Source organism: Schistocerca cancellata, chromosome 9 (assembly GCF_023864275.1).
Source record: "Schistocerca cancellata isolate TAMUIC-IGC-003103 chromosome 9, iqSchCanc2.1, whole genome shotgun sequence".
Taxonomy (NCBI): Eukaryota; Metazoa; Arthropoda; class Insecta; order Orthoptera; family Acrididae; genus Schistocerca; species Schistocerca cancellata.
The window spans coordinates 305,849,700-305,869,781 of NC_064634.1; the positions used below are offsets into that span (position 1 = coordinate 305,849,700).

Sequence of the window (20,082 nt, forward strand, 5' to 3'; positions counted from 1 at the left end):
AATCAGTTTAATAAGCCACAGCTGCAAAATACTAACAAGAATTCTTTACAGACGAATGGAAAAACTGGTAGAAGCCGACCTCGGGGAAGATCAGTTTGGATTCCGTAGAAATGTTGGAACACGTGAGGCAATACTGACCCTACGACTTATCTTAGAAGAAAGATTAAGGAAAGGCAAACCTACGTTTCTAGCATTTGTAGACTTGGAGAAGGCTTTTGACAATGTTGACTGGAATACTCTCTTTCAAATTCTAAAGGTGGCAGGGGTAAAATACAGGGAGCGAAAGGCTATTTACAATTTGTACAGAAACCAGATGGCAGTTATAAGAGTCGAGGGACATGAAAGAGAAGCAGTGGTTGGGAAGGGAGTAAGACAGGGTTGTAGCCTCTCCCCGATGTTATTCAATCTGTATATTGAGCAAGCAGTAAAGGAAACAAAAGAAAAATTTGGAGTAGGTCTTAAAATCCATGGAGAAGAAATAAAAACTTTGAGGTTCGCCGATGACATTGTAATTCTGTCAGAGACAGCAAAGGACTTGGAAGAGCAGTTGAACGGAATGGATGGTGTCTTGAAACGAGGATATAAGATGAACATCAACAAAAGCAAAACGAGGATAATGGAATGTAGTCGAATTAAGTCGGGTGATGTTGAGGGTATTAGATTAGGAAATGAGACACTTAAAGTAGTAAAGGAGTTTTGCTATTTGGGGAGCAAAATAACTGATGATGGTCGAAGTAGAGAGGATATAAAATGTAGACTGGCAATGGCAAGGAAAGCGTTTCTGAAGAAGAGAAATTTGTTAACATCTAGTATAGATTTAAGTGTCAGGAAGTCATTTCTGAAAGTATTTGTTTGGAGTGTAGCCATGTATGGAAGTGAAACATGGACGGTAAATAGTTTGGACAAGAAGAGAATAGAAGCTTTCGAAATGTGGTGCTACAGAAGAATGCTGAAGATTAGATGGGTAGATCACATAACTAATGAGGAAGTATTGAATAGGATTGGGGAAAAGAGAAGTTTGTGGCACAACTTGACCAGAAGAAGGGATCGGTTGGTAGGACATGTTCTGAGGCATCAAGGGATCACCAATTTAGTACTGGAGGGCAGCGTGGAGGGTAAAAATCGTAGGGGGAGACCAAGAGATGAATACAATAAGCAGATTCAGAAAGATGTAGATTGCAGTAGGTACTGGGAGATGAAGAAACTTGCACAGGATAGAGTAGCATGGAGAGCTGCATCAAACCAGTCTCAGGACTGAAGACCACAACAACAACAACATCCACAGCTCAACAGCTGACTTGGTGCCCAGGGGAAAATGAGCTTTAAAGGATTGCACTTGCTACATATACTTGGAGGTACTAACCAACGTAAAAACAACTATTTGTAAGGCTATAGTTATTAGTCTGCAAATGACGACAGTACTAAGATAATATTGTTCAGTACACCGTTCTCGGCCGGGCAACGGCCTTGCCGCAGATGATACACCGGTTCCCGTGAGATCACCGAAGTTAAACGCTGTCGGATGTGGTCGGCACTTGGATGGGTGACCATCCAGGCGGTCATGCGCTGTTGCCATTTTTTCGGGATGCACTCAGCCTCGTGATGCCAATTGAGGAGCTACTGGAATACCATCATAACGACCGGGAGAGCGGTGTGCTGACCAGGGTCCCTCTTATCCGCATCGTCCGCTGAGGATGTCACGGCGGTCGGATGGTCTTGGTAGGCGACTCGTGGTCTGAAGACCGAGTGCCTTTTTACCGTACTAGGCCACCAGTAGAATTACGTGCGTTTATATGCAATCCACCATATACACTGAAGAGCCAACGAAAGTGGTACACCTGCCTAATATCGTGCAGCGCCCCCAAAAGCACCCGGTAGTGCCGCGACACGACGTGGCATGGACTCGACTGATGTCTGAAGTAGTACTGGAGGGAACTGACACCATCAGTCCTGCAGGGCAGTCCATAAACCCGTAAGAGTCGAATGGGTGGAAATCTCTTCTGCACAGCACATTGCAAGGCATCCCAGATATGCTCAACAATGTTCATGTCGTGGGAGTTTGATGGCCGGCGGAAGTTTTTTTTGTTTTTTTTTGTTTTTTTGTTTTGGTTTTAGGGCGCAAAACTGCTATGGTCATTAGCGCCCGGTCTGTGACTTAGGAAGCAGTAAAAAACCGAAAACGGAAACCAGCAGCAATGGGAACGAAAGTCATAAAATTGGAGAAATTAAAAGCAGAAGGAAGGCTTAAAAATTCACTACAGAAGGGGGTAGGTTGTCCCAAAAAAAAAAAAACTTCAAATGACTGACGTCATTTCACTGGCACGAATGAACTCTAGAACGCGATCGGCCGATCGCGTGTCATCTGCTAAAATTGACGATATATCAGGCGACAGCTGTAGACGGGCGCGTAACGGAGTAAAATAGGGGCACTCAATTAAAAGGTGTCTTACCGTCCACAACTGAGAGCAGTGGGGACAGAGTGGGGGAGGATCGCCGCTTAAAAGATGTCGATGGCTAAAAAGACAGTGCCCTATCCGGAGTCTAGCTAAAATTACCTCCTCGCGACGACGCGGTCGGGAGGAAGAGGTCCAAGCACAAGGAAGAGTTTTGACGTCCCGCAATTTATTTTGGGGAAGTGTCGACCAGTGCGCGCGCCATAAATGAACAACACGACGACATAAAACGCTCCGGAGATCGGCGACGGGAATCGATTGAATTGCTGGCCGAAGAAGAGAGACTGCAGCCTTGGCTGCAATATCGGCCGCCTCATTTCCGCAGATACCAACGTGTCCCGGGAGCCAGAGGAACGCCACCGAGACGCCCCCCCCCCCCCCCCCCCCAGGTGGAGCAAGCGCAGACAGTCCTGAATCCGGTGGACCAGAGGGTGCACAGGGTAAAGAGCTTGGAGACTGAGGAGAGAGCTGAGAGAATCGGAGCAGATAACGTACTGTATCCGCTGATGGCGGCGGATGTAGTGGACAGCCTGGAGAACAGCGTAAAGCTCTGCAGTATAGACCGAACACTGGTCGGGAAGCCGAAAGTGATTTGGGGTGTCGCCAACAACATAGGCACTCCCTACACCTAACGATGTTTTCGAGCCATCGGTGTAAATAAATGTGGCTTCCGTCATTTGTGCACATAGAGCAGCAAATGCCCGACGATAAACAAGTGAAGGGGTATCATCCTTGGGAAATCGACAAAGGTCACGGAGCAGGCAGATCCGGGGACGGAGCCAAGGCGGTGCTGTACCCCAAGTTGTCAAGAAGGTTTTAGGAAAGCGGAAGGAAAGAGAATGGAGCAGTTGACGGAAGCGGACTCCCGGTGGTAGTAGGGAGGAGGGGCGGCCTGCATACCCTACATCAAAGGAGGCGTCGAAAAATATATCATGGGCTGGAAGAGCAGGCATGGAAGACAGATGGCTGGCATAACGACTCAGAAGGACTGCTCGACGATTGGACAGCGGACGTTCAGCAGTCTCAGCATAAAGGCTTTCCACAGGGCTGGTGTAAAAAGCTCCAGACACTAAACGTAATCCACGGTGGTGGAGAGAGTCGAGACGCCGAAGAATAGACGGCCGAGCAGAGGAGTAGACTATGCTTCCATAGTCCAATTTCGAGCGCACTAAGGCGCGATAGAGGCGGAGAAGGACCACTCGGTCCGCTCCCCAGGAGGTACCATTCAGGACACGGAGGGTGTTGAGGGATCGCAGACAGCGAGCCGAAAGATACGAAATGTGGGAGGACCAGCATAGTTTTCTGTCAAACATAAGACCCAAGAATTTAGCGACGTCTGAAAATGGAAGGTTGACAGGTCCGAGATGTAAGGAGGGTGGAAGAAACTCCTTACGTCGCCAAAAATTAACACAAACGGTCTTACTGGGAGAAAAACGGAAGCCGGTTTCGATGCTCCAAGAGTGGAGGCGATCGAGACATCCCTGAAGACGTCGTTCAAGAAGGCTGGTCCGTTGAGAGCTGTAGTAGATCGCAAAATCGTCCACAAAGAGGGAGCCCGAGACATCAGGAAGGAGACAATCCATAACTGGATTGATGGCAATGGCAAACAGTACAACACTCAGCACGGAGCCCTGGGGTACCCCGTTTTCTTGGGAGAAAGTACGGGAGAGAGTAGTGTTCACCCGCACTCTAAATGTGCGCTCTGCCATAAATTCGCGAAGAAAAAGGGGCAGCCGACCTCGAAAGCCCCAAGAGAACAGTGTGTGGAGGATGCCTGTCCTCCAACAGGTATCGTATGCTCTCTCCAGATCAAAAAATATTGCTACTGTTTGGCGTTTCCTGAGAAAATTGTTCATGATATAAGTGGAGAGAGCAACAAGATGGTCAACTGCAGAACGATGCTTTCGGAATCCGCATTGGGCAGGTGTTAAAAGACTGCGGGATTCCAGCCACCAAGCTAAACGGTAATTCACCATACGCTCCAAAACCTTACAGACACTACTCGTGAGAGAAATGGAGCGATAGCTAGAGGGGAGATGTTTGTCCTTTCCAGGTTTCGGAATAGGAACGACGACAGCTTCCTGCCATCGTCGGGGAAAAGTACTGTCGGTCCAAATTCGATTATAAAGGCGAAGGAGGTAACGCAGACTATGGGTTGATAATTGCAGCAACATTTGGACGTGGATACCATCCGGTCCTGGGGCGGAGGAGCGAGAAGAAGAGAGTGCATGTTGGAGTTCCCGCATGGAGAAAACAGTATTGTAGCTTTCGCGATTTGGAGAGGAGAAAGCAAGAGGTCGCGCTTCCGCTGCACGTTTCTTCGGGAGAAACGCTGGCGGGTAATTGGAAGAGCTCGAAATCTCAGCAAAGTGCTGACCCAATGAGTTAGAAATTGCGACGGGGTCCACTAATGTATCATGCGCAACAGTGAGCCCAGAGACCGGGGAGAAACTAGGCGCGCCTGAGAACCGTCGAAGCCGACTCCAAACTTCCGAGGAGGGAGTGAAGGTGTTAAATGAGCTAATAAAGAATTTCCAGCTTGCCTTCTTGCTATCGCGGATGACGCGACGGCATCGCGCACGGAGCTGCTTATAGCGGATACAGTTGGCCAAAGTAGGATTGTGACGGAAAATGCGAAGAGCACGTCGCCGCTCACGTATTGCGTCACGGCATGCTTCGTTCCACCAAGGAACTGGGGGGTGCCGGGGCAATTCGGAGGTGCGTGGTATTGAACGTTCCGCAGCTGTAAGAATAACGTCGGTAACGTGTGTGACCTCATCGTCAACGCTGGGAAAGTGACGGTCATCGAATGTCGCTAGAGACGAAAAAGGTGTCCAGTCGGCCTGGGCAAACTTCCAGCGTCTCGGACGCATATATGGCAGTTGAGGCTGGAGTCTAAGAACACATGGAAAGTGGTCACTCGAGTGTGTATCATCAAGGGCGAACCATTCGAAGCGCCGAGCCAGCGGAACAGTACCGACCGCAAGGTCCAAATGAGATAAATTTGTCGTGGAGGCAGACAAAAATGTAGGGACCCCAGTGTTGAGGCAAACTAGATCCGCTTGGTGGAAGACGTCTAGCAATAGTGAGCCACGTGGACAAGGATGTGGAGATCCCCAAAGCGGGTGGTGGGCATTGAAGTCCCCAACCAGCAAATAGGGGGGTGGAAGCTGACCAAGAAGATGAAGGAGATCAGCTCGTGCCATTGGTGTGGACGATGGAATGTATACAGTACAAAGAGAGAACGTGTATCCGGAAAGGGAAAGACGGACGGCGACAGCTTGGAAGGAAGTGTTTAAGGGGATTGGGTGATAATGGAGAGTATCATGGAGAAGAATCATGAGTCCTCCATGGGCTGGAGTGCCTTCAACAGAGGGGAGATCATATCGGACGGACTGAAAATGAGGGAGAACAAAGCGGTCATGGGGACGCAGCTTTGTTTCCTGAAGACAGAAGATGACCGGCGAGTAGGATCGTAAGAGGATCGACAATTCATCCCTATTGGCTCGAATGCCGCGGATATTCCAGTGGATAAGGGACATGGGGTGAACAGAAAATGGAGGAATGTGACCAAGGTTGCTGTCAACTCAAAGACTGCTCGGAGCTAGCGACCGACAGCATGGAATGGCATTCAGCCGAAGGCAGAAGATCCTGATCCATAGGTTGGTCAGGAGCAGCTCCTGCCACCAGCGATCGGCCGGTTGACCGGCCACCAGCAGTGCGCCTCGGCGACACAGAAGACGGCCGAGGGCGATTTCCGCCAGGTGGTGCTGTAGATGGGACACGCCTTGGCGGAGAAGGAGAGGAACTGGGTTTCTTTGTAGCCTTCTTAGAAGTATGATGTTTAGATGAAGGAGGAACCGATGGTTGGGAAGTTGCGGTACGTAAAAACTCTTCACGAGTATGCTCTTTTTTGGAAGGCTTGGTGTCTGACTTTTGGGCTCGAGATTTAGCAGAACCCGATGAAGGGTGAGCCATAGAGTGGGCAGGCGAAAGTGGTGAGGTTGAACGGGCGATCTTTGCGCTGGCCGATCTGACGACTGTGGCACTAAAGGTGAGATCACATTTCTGCATGGCCGCCTCCTTTGTTGGCCGAGGAGAGGCAAGGACTGTGCTGTATTTTCCTGTCTGAGGCACAGTGGGCTTTCGACTGGCGAATAATTTTCGAGCAGCAAAGGTTGACACCTTTTCCTTCACTCTGATTTCCTGAATGAGCTTTTCGTCTTTAAAAATGGGGCAATCTCGAGAGGAAGCAGCGTGGTCACCCATACAGTTGATGCAGCGAGGGGATGGAGGTGGTCAAGCACCCTCATGGGCATCCTTGCCACACGTAACACATTTGGCCGGATTGGAACAGGACTGGCTGGTGTGATTGAACCGCTGACACCGATAGCAACGCGTAGGGTTTGGGACATAAGGGCGAACGGAAATTATAGCCTGCTTTGATTTTCGATGGGAGTTGAACTTTGTCAGATGTCAAGAAGACAGTGCGGGTTGGAATGATGTTCGTGTCAACCCTTTTCATAACTCTATGAACAGCCGTTACGCCCTGGTCAGACAGGTAGTGCTGAATTTCTTCGTCAGACAATCCATCGAGGGAGCGTGTATAAACGACTCCACGCGAGGAATTTATGGTACGGTGCGGTTCCACACGGACAGGGAAGGTGTGGAGCAGAGAAGTACGCAGCAATTTTTGTGCCTGGAGGGCACTGACTGTTTCTAACAACAGGGTGCCATTCCGTAATCTGGAACAAGACTTTACAGGACCTGCAATTGCGTAGACACCTTTCTGAATAATGAAAGGGTTGACCGTGGAGAAGTCGTGACCTTCGTCAGACCGAGAAACAACGAGGAACTGTGGCAACGATGGAAGAACTGTCTGTGGCTGAGACTCAGTGAACTTACGTTTGTGAGCAGACATAGTGGAAGGTGAGGAAACCATTGCGGAAGAATCCCCCATGATTACCAGCGTCTCCGATGGCGCGCTCCTCCCTTGTGGGGGCCCTCACTGAGGGCACTCCCGCCTTAGGTGATTGTTCACACCTCAGGTCACACCTCCCGACAAACGGACGGAGGGACCAATCGGCACTTTCGGAAGGTATCAGCTCAGGTAATCACCCCTCCCTGGGCCTGGCCGTTACCAGGGGGTACGTACGTGTCCTACCTGTCTACCCGGGGCGGGGAATTACGCGTTATCCCGTCACCGGCTATGCATGGAAGTGCGTGGGTCGGCCTTCAGACACGCATAGGGAGTAAAAAAGAGAAAGGGAAAGGAATGAAGAGGGGTCTCAAACGCCGCAGCGGTGAAAAGTGCAGAGAGAATCGGAAGGGAAAGAGAAGGACAGAGGAAGGACGAAGACTTGCAAGTATAGAAAGCAAGGAATTTGTAACAGTTTAGAGCGTCCGTCTCCGGACGTAGGCACAAACCATACTCCCAGAGGGGGAGAAAGGGAAGGAAAGAGCCAGAGATGAGGGGGGGCGAAGATGGGGGAGGGGGAAGGATGAGGAAAGGGAAGGTATGCAGCCCGGAAAGGAAGGAGGGCCACATTAGCTCGGGGTCCCGTGCTCGCTACGCACGTGTCCACAAAAGAGTTGTGAACTCCCTGGGGGGGCCGGCGGAAGTGTTTAAACTCAGAACAGTGTTCCTGGAGCCACTCTGGAGCAATTCGGGAAGTGTGGGGTGTCGCATTGTTGTGCTGGAATTGCCCAAGTCCGTCGGAATGCATAATGGACATGAATGGATGCAGATGATCAGCCAGAATGCTTACGTAAGTGTCGCCTGTCCGAGTAGTATCTAGACGTATCAGGTGTCCCATGTCACTCCAACTGCACACGCCCCACACCATTACTGAGCCTCCACCACCTTGAAGAGTCTCCTGCTGACATGCAGGGTCCATGTATATGAAGATGAAGTAGGGAGCCCTGCCATGCCGATCCTGACGTACTCAGCTGGACCTGGGTTGAAATGCAGCTACTAATCTCTGACTTTGGGGAAGGGTGGCGTTTACGAGTCATCGCAGAATAGTATGGAACAGCGTTGGTGACCGACGTCTGTCTGTTGTCAGGCAGCTGTTTGACAAACTGCAGATGCTTCCTGGTAGCTTGTCAACACCTCACGTCATTGGCACGTGGATGTGTAATGGCACAAAAGCGGGTTGCTTCTGCCACTGGGGTGTTGATCACAGCCGCTGTTGTTCCGGATATGGCACTTTCACTATCTATGGTTTAAGCTGTTACGACTCCTTCCTTCTATGGAAAAAAACACCTCCATTTTCTGAAACAAGGACACTGGTTTATTTAGAATTATTTACACGTCACATTTCCACCTCCGCTCACTGTTTCCATTTTTCCTTTGCATTATTTATACCTTCTGCCTGACTTCATTACCACTTTGACCTACACAGAGGTGTCGGTTCATAATTTATTTTATCATTTGTCGAATGTTTACTTGTTAGTAAGCAGCTTTTGACTTCACTGTGTGGAAGGGGCTAGGTAACGAGATGGCTTCGCAGCCCTACAATTTATTTTTTCTTATCTATTCCTCCTCATGTACTCTACAGTATTGCACTAATAACGTGCTACTTATTAGTAATTAATAAGGCTAAATACTATCCTAACCTGAACAAAATTGACCTATCCAAACAGAACAGTACGTGCACTGCCCTATTGTTTGGCGATATTGAGCTGTGTGAACTATGCGGTTTGCACATCATCCTTTTGTTCCATATTCTTATATCATAGCAACTCGGAAAAGTTATTTACAACAGTAGCAGATGCATGATACCCTTGCTGTAATCGCGTTTCCAAGTCATCGTGCCTGGGGAATCTATCTGAACTCTGATAATACTCCTATCCTTCTTTATCAATTCTTTAGTAATTCCTGTCGCCCTGAGAAACTTATCTAATGACGCCACTTCGATTGGTCTACGTTACCATTCATCCAGCTCTAGAAACGGTGCCATCCCACAAATACTGTACAATAACCTATAAGTATTCCTTAATCATTCCTAGACTACATGCGATATATATGCCCCACCCGTGTCGGATATAAAAAAAAGAATCTTTAATTCTTTTTCTTCTGCATTTCCACTGAAATCTGATAAACTTACTCACTATGTCACTTCTTTCGCTAGGTCGGCTCTTTCTGATGGATGTACGGCTATCATGAACATTTCTTGTCGAGGCACTTGGAGCGGTTAAATTGATGATATGTCTTATTACCATCTCTCTCACGCGTAATATTTTAGCGTTTTCTCTGCCTTTTGATGTGAAGACAGTAAAAGCTAACAAAACAATACCGTTGCGACTCTTTATCATTGTTCTAATTTCTACGAGTTGCACCACGGATTAAACCTATCTTAACGAATTAAGCAGTGCCTATTAACTAGTTTCCCTGAGTGTTACATTTTTCCAGATTACATCTTCCAATAGTCTTGACAGCCCTAACATTAAATTCTACATGATACCTCTCTTCAACTACTAATATACATGGTACACCTATGTTCCTGCCTCATGCTAGAAGTTTATACAATTTCTGTTCACAATTAAAATCCTTATGCCAATCTTAGTTTATCGTTACGAAATTGCTGAAGATTTCAGGGTACACAAGGTCGCCTATGTCTGATCCAGGCATATTATCTGCGTTGGCTGGTGTAATGCCATTTTCGTCGACATACCCAACGAACTACGCCACGTGACTCGGCATGGAGCGGGGTACCCAGATAAATTGCACTGCATGCATGTTACTCGGGTTAACGGTTACGCTTTCGATCCCATACTATTGTACTAAAACGGTACATAACCCCGACTCGCAGGAAAAATAGGGAAAGGTCAAATCAAGGAATGTAGGGAATCACACCGGTGAAAATTAAAGTTCAGGCTGCTACTTTTCATATTTTTCTGTCTCAGAAGTAGTGTGCTCAAATTTAAAAAGCATTTCTAAAAATATTTAACGCCTGCATTGCAATTACATAAAAACATTAAAAAAGGATGATTAGCTAGTTTCAGCTGTAAGTAACAACCATGTTCAGAACATGCTCATATTGAATGCAGGATTGAACGCAAACTGGATGTACCAGTCGTACTGATCATTCCGTGACATGCATTTGTGTAGGACTTAACGTCAATAAGAAATTTGGTGCTAACAGCAGTAATAAAACTGAGCTTGGCTGCACACCATACTCTTATAAGACACAAGCCGGATAAACTGCTTGCACCAACAGAAATCACATCAATTATTAACTTGCAATTTTATTGTATACACACGATCATCACACATTGTAGAACTTATATTAGTTGATCATATGATGGGAAATCCGAAGAGGTAGTAAGAGAAACATCACAAGGTTTGCTTTTGGGATCATGAAGCACGTAAAGGAATGAGGGTGTATTTATTACAAAAAAAAAGAAGTTCAAGAATTGGCGTTATTTTACATCTTACAAACCACGTTTACATCAAATACGATAAGAGCAAGCCGCTTCAATAATAGAAAAGACAGGTTTGTGCTTGCTTATTAAAAACATGTATGTGATTGACATCGCCTAGTACACTTAATTTATTGTATAATGTCTGCATGTTGGGTAACTGGAGAACAAGCAGAGCTGTGAAAATCGTGGTAGAACGCAAGGATACAGGAAGCTGACACATTACTTATGACAATAGGATGGCACAGCCGCTTCCGGTGCTAATCCCGGGACCCGCCCGTGAGCTGGACCACCTGCAAAACGGGAACGCGTGTCCGGCGGGCAGGTGCGAGAAGGCGGCCTAGTCGGCCAAAAACACATGGCAGCAGGTATTCGTGTACTTTCCTACGGACATGGAAAGAACTTCCAGAAACTTCGATCTGGATTCTAAACTGCGATTGGTCGGCGTTCAGAAACGAGCGCCTTTCAGAAAAATGATTCGCCACCAAAATTTAAGGGGGAGAAAAGACTACGAGCAACGAAAGGAGAGGAGGAGAAAAAGAGTTGTTGCGCGGTCGTGGAGCAGGAGAGTCGTCCTGGAGGTCCACGGCAGTCGACGGACGTCTTCGGCTGTAATTTTGGTGAAGTACAATTCTGCTATTATCTCGCTGAGGCGAGAAGTTCTGTGGTTATAGCTTCTGATCATTACGGTTATCTTGCTTATGCACCGGCGTGTAGGAAAGTGAATCTACGTTAGTGAATCACGTTTTTCAGTCCGCTGCACTAAGGTTTCACACTACTCAGTGAGATAGTAGTCCCTTCTTGCTATTTAGTACAACGGGGGAAGTCAGTTCAAATGGTTCAAATGGCTCTGAGCACTATGGGACTTAACATCTATGGTCATCAGTCCCTAGAACTTAGAACGACTTAAAGATAACTAACCTAAGGACGTCACACAACACCCAGTCATCACGAGGCAGAGAAAATCCCTGAGCCCGCCGGGAATCGAACCCGGGAACCCGGGCGTGGGGAAGTCAGTTACTCCGCGCCTAATCACAGATCGCGAGTACATTATAGGGCAGAACCAGACAGTTTAAGGGCCAGTATTAATACAGGGAGAACATGAGTTTTGTAATCATTATTTAGTTACTTTAAACTGTGTTTATGATGAATAAATGTGTTAAAATCACGGAATTTATCCTTTAGTAGATAGTATTTTCCTGTACCATTTAATCTTGTCTCTTGTGTACATATTATAACTTAAAGTCCTTAAGAGGGGGACTGGATTTTGTTGGCTTATCCTGTCATTCTGTCGTATCCGCAGGCTAAAATTAGGAAACAGGTAGGCAGCAGTCATTCACCCGGCAGAACACTTCAAAATGAGTTCAATAACACAGCTGCGTGCCCCAGAAAACAGCAAGACATTAAATACACTTCATTTCACGATTAACAATACTCATTAACACTACGCCACTCCAGTTTGAACTGCAGTGTCCCAAAGAAACAGGCGCTTATTCTGAAAGTACATTTTCTTTATATATGTTTAAATTATAGCATTAAGGAATTCCAAATCTTTCCCCTTTCTAGGCGGAGGCTGAGCGAGAAACACAGAATGCCACAAAAACACAGTTTTGCTGTGAAATCTTACAGGACACCCGGAAGCAGTAACAGACAAGGGGTCGACACCCACAAATAACACAGACTAAGAGTCAGGCTTGGAGCACATCCTACGAGAATTTGTCCACACTATGCTCACCACAAACTGTAGACATTCCGGCCGAACATCCGCTTGCGCTTGCTGCCAGAAGGACGAAGCAACCAACAGGTCCACGCCGTGCTTCTCACACAGGCACCTCAGTTTGTACAAATATCTAGGCCAACACCAAATCCGGACTCCTCTCTCACTGAGAGGCTTGGCACAGTTTATACGAAATGCCTTCCAGGCAACCGGTAACCGCCGCAAGAGTTTCACCATTAGCAAACAGCCCCAGCGTAACAGACATCACGCATGTGCTTACGCCCGAGCCACAACTCCGCTAGTCTGACCGGCCGCCCCAAACCGACTGCCTCTCGCCGTCCCGCGCGCCCCAGCCGAAAACGCAAAGATGCTCATACCGGGGACGCGCCAAAGATAACAAGCCGATCGCTGACGATCGACCAGCGATCTGGCTCAAATTCACATAATTAATGAGAATAAAGTACTCCTGCTGGGGGTAGTATAAGTGTACGGCAAGAAAAAAGGAATAAAAGTGAGATAGTTTTAATACTTTCATCCTTCTTTACCTCTTCTGCATTACTGCAGATGACGTGTCACTGAGCATATTTGTAGTGTGCATGCAGTACACGTGAGGTGCCTAGTTGTTTCCACTGCGCTGTGTGGAATACATAAACTTGTACACTTCACTAACCTGCTGTCTTCATGATGATGATGTCCCCAGCGCAGAAAACTGGAACCGTCAGAAGTGGAGAATAAAATTACATGAATCAAATACTACTATGACAGACAACATGTCTGTACCTAGCGACGGTCGGAATTGTAGCAAAAAAAATTGCATGAAACAAATACTGCTATAACAGACTACATGTCTGTCTACTGGAACGGTCAGAACTGGAGAGCCGGACTGCCCGAGACACTTCGCGCGCTAAGCCAGCAAGGCGTGACCCGAACGCCACCGAAGTGCATCGGCAGTAATATCGTCAGTCTTTTGTTTTAGTAATACTTTGATTTTAATAATTTTGAAATGACTGATTGTTAGCTGGCTGTTGAGTGATGTTTATTTAAAAAAATGAAGTAATTTGGATGACAGGTTTAATTAATAAAAGCAACTAAAGTTTAGCAAAGAAAAAAAATTAAAGTTTAACGTTTTGGCGCCCTACCGCCGAACACAGCAACCAATCACAGAGCAGCAGCATCATGCAGGCGGTCTTTCTCACGGGAATGGTACCGAATCTAACATCTGTCACCGGTACCTCATCCCACACTGCGTCATCTCTATGCTTCTTGCATCTCCACTGCCCTGGGAATAGCTTCCTGGAGCCTAATATGATGGCTGAATAAGCCAGAAATATTACAAGTGTCAGAGCGACTTCTGTAGCGTTAAAATATCCACTGCGCGAATTATCACTTGCACGTACTCATGGCAAGTCTCCGCCATCAGTAGCCAGTAGAAAAAGTGGAGGTATGTTAGAATACATTAAGATAAAAACTAAAATTGTTTGAAAGTGCTTATATTTATACAAACTTTTTTCTCTTGACGACAAATTGCTTAACATGTTCGTCCCCCTACCCCCTCTATTTCTAGTAATTGACTATACGTGAAGTGTACATAAGAACTTATGTTCTTTGAAACTTATCTTCACATATCACTGAACTGTTTCGCTGTTCGAGGGCCCGACCAGATGAACGGGCGGGAAACATTCTGGTCCTTGGCTCGGTATCTTTCCGTAATCGAGGAGCCCCCGGCGTCGCGCACAAGGAGCTGACGTTGCCTTTTTGCACTGCTGCTGCAGCCATACTGGTTTGCTGTTTGGTCTCGATTGAAGTAACACGGAATAGTCGGTGCGTGATCAGATTACAGTAGCCGTAGCCTCGCTTTGCTGTTCTCAGCTTCAGCCAAGAGGCACTTTGCTATGGTAACGACCACTGACCTGCGAACGGACCAGTACCATCTGCTCGCCATTTTCACTAATATTGCTCCAATATCGGAGTAAACAAGTTCGATTTAAACACTGCATCTACCCACAGTTATCTTTGTATCCAGGCTGTACTCCAGTATTCAATAACTGAGTATTCTTTTTGTGATTTCAGCAACTTTCGCTTTGTCATATAATTCTTCATTGCATTGTTGACTCTTGTGATCTTCTGTCCGAAGACTGGTTGGATGCAGCTGTCCACGCTAATCTATCCTGTGCAAAGCTCTGCATCTCTGCTTATGTTCTGCAAACTACATCGATTTCAACCTGCTTACCGTATTTAAACCTTGGCCTCTCTCTATAATTTTACCCCATGAAATTCCTTCCATTACCAAAGCGACAATTCCTTGATCCCTCAGGATGTGTTCTATCAACCAATCCCTTGTTCCTGTCAAGTTATGCCATAAATTTCGTTTTACCCAATGTGATTCAGTAACGCACCATTTGTTGTTCTAGCCATCCAACTAATTTTCAGCATTTTCCTATAGTACCACATTTTAAAAAATTCTACTCTCTTTTTATCAAAGATGCTTACCGTCCACGTTTCACTTTTGTACAAGGCTAAACGTCAGACAAATTCATTTAGAAAAGACTTCCCAAATTCCTCTTTTTCAGAAACGCTTTTAGCGTTATAGCCAGTCTACATTTTATATATTCTAAGTTTCCTTTACCTAACGTCTATGGTCACAAAATTTTTTGTCAACAGATTACCGGTTTCGGTCTATAATGACCATCTTGTGATCTGTTTTATAAAAACAATGTCCAAATATCCTGCAGCCATAGTGGCATCGTCAAATGTTAAATGCAAAATCAGCACCAGCATCGTCAAATATATATAAATAACAGCATATGCAAGAGCCATGTTGTCAGCAGCAGTTTTGTTGTCAGCAGTAGTTCTGAACAGTAGTAGTGCTGACAACATGACTCGCGCATATGCTGTTATTTTTATATATTTGACGATGCTAGTGCTGATTCTACATTTAACATTTGACGATGCCACTATAGCTGCAGGACATTAGGACACTGTTTTTATAAATCAGATCTGAAGATGGTCATTACAGACCGAAACCGGTAAACTGTTGACAAAACATTTTGTGACCCTAGACGTAAAGTAAAGAAAATTTCTTCTATATATGCGTCACTGTTTTGTTCGCGACGATGTCGCAGCTTGTTTTATATATTTCTCTACTTCGGTCATGATCTGTTTTATATTACCACCTTAACGGCAAAATTCATATAATTTCCTCAGCGTTGCCTGATTTAATTCTATTACACTTCATTACCCTTATTTTACTTTTGTTGATGTTCATCTTATACTCTTCAGGCTACTCTCCATCCTGTTCAACTGTTTTCCCAAATACTTCCCTGACATAATTACAATGTCACTGGCAAACCATATTTTTTATTTATTTACCATGGATTTAAATTCTCTTTCCAAATTTCATGACCTTCACTGATCAAAAAAGTACTGTACAATCAGCATGACTGCATGAGCGCACTACGAGTGAATGAAAGAAGAGGCATTGTCAGATGAGTTGGCCTTAATCTGTAGACTGGTGACGCTGGTGTATGTATGGAGAATTCGTAGCGTTGGTAACATTTTACTTGAACGACTTTGTATCCTTCTTGCTGCCCACAAGCTGGTCGAGGTGTGGATAAGCTGTCCCAAACATCGACGAGGTCTCTCTTTAGGGAGTGTGTGTGTGTGTGTGTGTGTGTGTGTGTGTGTGTGGATAGTTCCTGTGATGACGGAATGTAGGTTTCAACCGGTCTCAAGCATGAGCAACGGGATCCATTCTGGCAGGATCCATTCTTGGAGGACCGTGTTCAAGAGTGATCAGAATTGCATGGATAGACAGTAGGTTGAGATAACATATCTTTGTTCTACGTATTCCACAAAGTATAAAATGGTTAAAATGGCTCTGAGCACTATGGGACTTAACATCTGAAGTCATCAGTCCCCTAGAATTTGGAACTACTTAAACCTAACTAACCTAAGGACATCACACACATCCATGCCCGAGGCAGGATTCGAGCCTGCGACCGTAGCAGTCGCGCGGCTCCGGACTGAAGCACCTAGAACCGCTCTGCCACCGCGACCGGCCTCAAAGTATCCTCTGTTATAACGTCAGGTGTCTGGCACCAGTTCGGCCTAAAATATTACTGATAGAGCTGCTTGATGAACTCTTAAGACTGCATTCCCGGCCTCCTCTGCACAGTTCCTCGACGATCTTTAGGCAATATACAGATGCTGCACTCACTGACACAGCTTACATTACAGGTGTTCCTCTGTCCATCTTCTTAGCGAATCACGGAGCTGCGAAGTTTGTGTCGGTGTCCGTGATAGAGACCTGGAGCCAAAACTGATTTTGTGCAAACGGTTGTTTAAAGTCTGAGATAACACTGTTGCTGGGCTGCGGCTTCACGCACCCCGCACGATGTGTTTCTAAGTTTGTCATGAGATGGTACTCAGATTGTACTTCAACACATTGGTAGGTTACTTTTACAGTCTCTAGAAGAGATTATTACAGTTGACGTCAGTTTAGCTTCTTTTGTTGAGAAAGAATGGCGCGGTTTTCGTTGCTGGGGTTTATCACACACCAACCACGGTAGTGGAGTCTCTCTGTTTTCAAAGATGTAATAAGTTCACATTGCAATATTGATTCTGTCACTCACAGTCTATGAGTTGAGTATTTATAACTCATCATACAATGAAGGCTTTCACGACCGGATGTTTCAGCTGTCGAGAATTCTTCCGGGTTGTATGGCCGTGGTCCATGAAACTCTTCTATCCCTGACGTTTCGTCCAAAGCTACGTTGGACATCTTCGGAGGTGCTCCTGGTTGTGCTGAGTCTTGCCGACTGACGAGTCTGACGTCAAACACCGGCCTAAATACAGTGGAAAGCGGGCGTGGTCTGGATTTCACGTTACTGCTGAGATAAACCTTGTCAAGGATAAAATATAACTATCGATTATAGTGCGTCAAAGATAACTTCTCATCGATTCTGTAGCGCCACAGTCCATATATCTCCGAGTTTCATAGCTTCTTCTTTTCTGTTAAAATTATCCCCATGTTTATTTATTTCGATGGCTTCTCTATATAGATTCCGTGTACATCTGGTAGAGTCTACATTGGAACTAAAAAGAGAAATGTGAATACACGGTCGAAGGAACATAAAGGTCTTTGTCGACTAGGGGAAACAGACAAGTCAGCCGTGGTGGAACACACTCTTCAGTCGGGTGATCACGTAGTGAAATTTTCGGATATTGAAGTTTTATGTACTATGACTAACTATTATCCACGGATATATAGAGAAGCCATCGAAATATATAAAAATGGGGATAATTTTAACAGAAAAGAAGAAGCTATGACACTCAGCGACATATGGACAGTGGCGCTACGGAATCGATGAGAAGTTTCTGTCTTTGAGGTTCTATGACCGATAGTTATATTTTATCCTTGACAAGGTTTATCTCTGCAATCACGCCCACTTTCCACGCTATTTACGCCGTTCTTCGACGTCCGATTCGTCAGTCGGAAAGTCTCAGCACAACCAGGAGCACCTCTGACGATGTCCAACCTACTTTGGACGAAACGTCAGGGATAGAAGCGTTCCATGGACCACGGCCATACAACCCGGAAGAATTCTCGGCATTTAGAACTGAGTTTAAGTAGCTTTCAACCGTTACATATCAAATAAATTAGACTTAAGAAATTTCCCTGGTGTATTTAAATTTCTTTCCCGTTATTATTGAAATTGATATTTTAATTTTCCGTGCTCCAGTGAAATTGCCCATAAAAATTGTTGTGGCGTAGCAAGACAGCCACGCCACTCGGAAGTAGCCGAAATGCACGCGTTTACACACGCCTGCTGGCGTGAGGTCTGAAACAGGATACGTAATGAATGCTATAAAGAAAAGTACGTAGCTGCTGTAATACTTAACTTTAATCCATCATTTGTATACAGCATTCTTGATACAAGTGAGACTCTCTCTAGATATGGTTAATGGCGCCTTGCTAGGTCGTAGCCATGGACTTAGCTGAAGGCTATTCTAACTGTCTCTCGGCAAATGAGAGAAAGGCTTCGTCAGTGTAGTCGCTAGCAAAGTCGTCGTACAACTGGGGCGAGTCCTAGTACGTCTCTCAAGACCTGCCGTGTGGTGGCGCACGGTCTGCAATTACTGACAGTGGCGACACGCGGGTCCGACATGTACTAATAGACCGCGGCCGATTTAAAGCTACCACCTAGCAAGTGTGGTGTCTGGCGGTGACACCACAAAAATATTATTACAAATCATGTGCATAATGTGCCCCAGATCCAAAGATAGGATCATTAAACGTCTTACATGTTTCCAGCTGCGTCAAGTGATCCAAATTACACAAGTTTTCGGCCAAGCATTCCCTGGCCATAGTCAAGTGTTATGACCGTCAGTGGACTGTTGGTACGCTCCTTATATACACTAGCTACCGGCCGTGGCATCCATCACTGGTACCCGCGGCATCGCTATGTATGGTCTTAGTTGACTCGGCGTTCGACGCGCCCGCTTCAGCCGCACGATGGCTGGATCCCACGCCCTGCTGAGCTGCAGGCCACCTTCTTTATTTGGAGTGTTGTCGATAATTTTTATTTCACTGACTTCCTTAATTACATAATCGCAGAAGCCGTTAATGTGAGCCATGACGGGTGTTTCGCCAAGTTTTATACGGTGTCCGTTTTCTGAAGCACGCTCAGCTAAAGCAAATTTCTCGGCGTAGCTTAGGCGATAAAATCTCTGATCCTTCTTCCTGCTTTGTTCCACAGTGCGTACTGTTTGTCCGACGTAAGACTGGCCACACACGCAAGGTATCCTGTAGACGTTATGCGTTGTTAGACCTGCTGCGCCTGTTAATGGTCTCAGTAATTGACGGAGTTTTTGGTTGAAGCCTGAAGATCAATTTGCTCTTATGTCGCTTCAGCAAGCTACACTACTGCCCATTAAAATTGCTACACCACGAAGATGACGCGCTACAGTCGCGAAATTTAACCGACAGGAAGAAGATGCTGTGATATGCAAATGATTAGCTTTTCACAGCATTCACACATGGTTGGCGCCGGTGGCGACACCTACAATGTGTTGACATGAGGAAAGTTTCCAATCGATTTCTCATACACAGACAACAGTTGATCGGCAATATCTGGTAAAACGTTGTTGTGATGCCTCGTATAAGGAAGAGAAATGCGTACCATCACGTTTCCGACTTTGATAAAGGTCGGATTGTGACAGGCATCTTATCCGCATGGCTGTAACGGATCGTGCAGCCACGTCTCGATCCCTGAGCCAACAGATGGGAAAGTTTGCAAAACAACAACCATCTGCACGAACAGTTCGACGACGTTTGCAGCGGCATGGACTATCATCTCGGAGACCATGGCTGCGGGTACCCTTGACGCTGCATCACAGACAGGAGCGCCTGCGATGGTGTACTTAATGACGAACCCGGGTGCACGAATGGGAAAATGTCATTTTTTCGGATGAATCTAGGTTCTGTGT

At 46.1% G+C, this 20,082-nt stretch overlaps 1 protein-coding gene and 1 pseudogene across 1 annotated transcript in view; one reads left to right on the forward strand and one right to left on the reverse strand.

Annotated features, from left to right (window-relative positions):
* Nucleotides 1-20,082, reverse strand: part of LOC126101037 (prolactin-releasing peptide receptor-like) — a 990,136-nt gene that overhangs the window by 278,797 nt on the left and 691,257 nt on the right. The gene's annotated exons all lie outside the window — the stretch shown is intronic.
* Nucleotides 1,458-1,575, forward strand: LOC126102404 (5S ribosomal RNA; annotated as a pseudogene).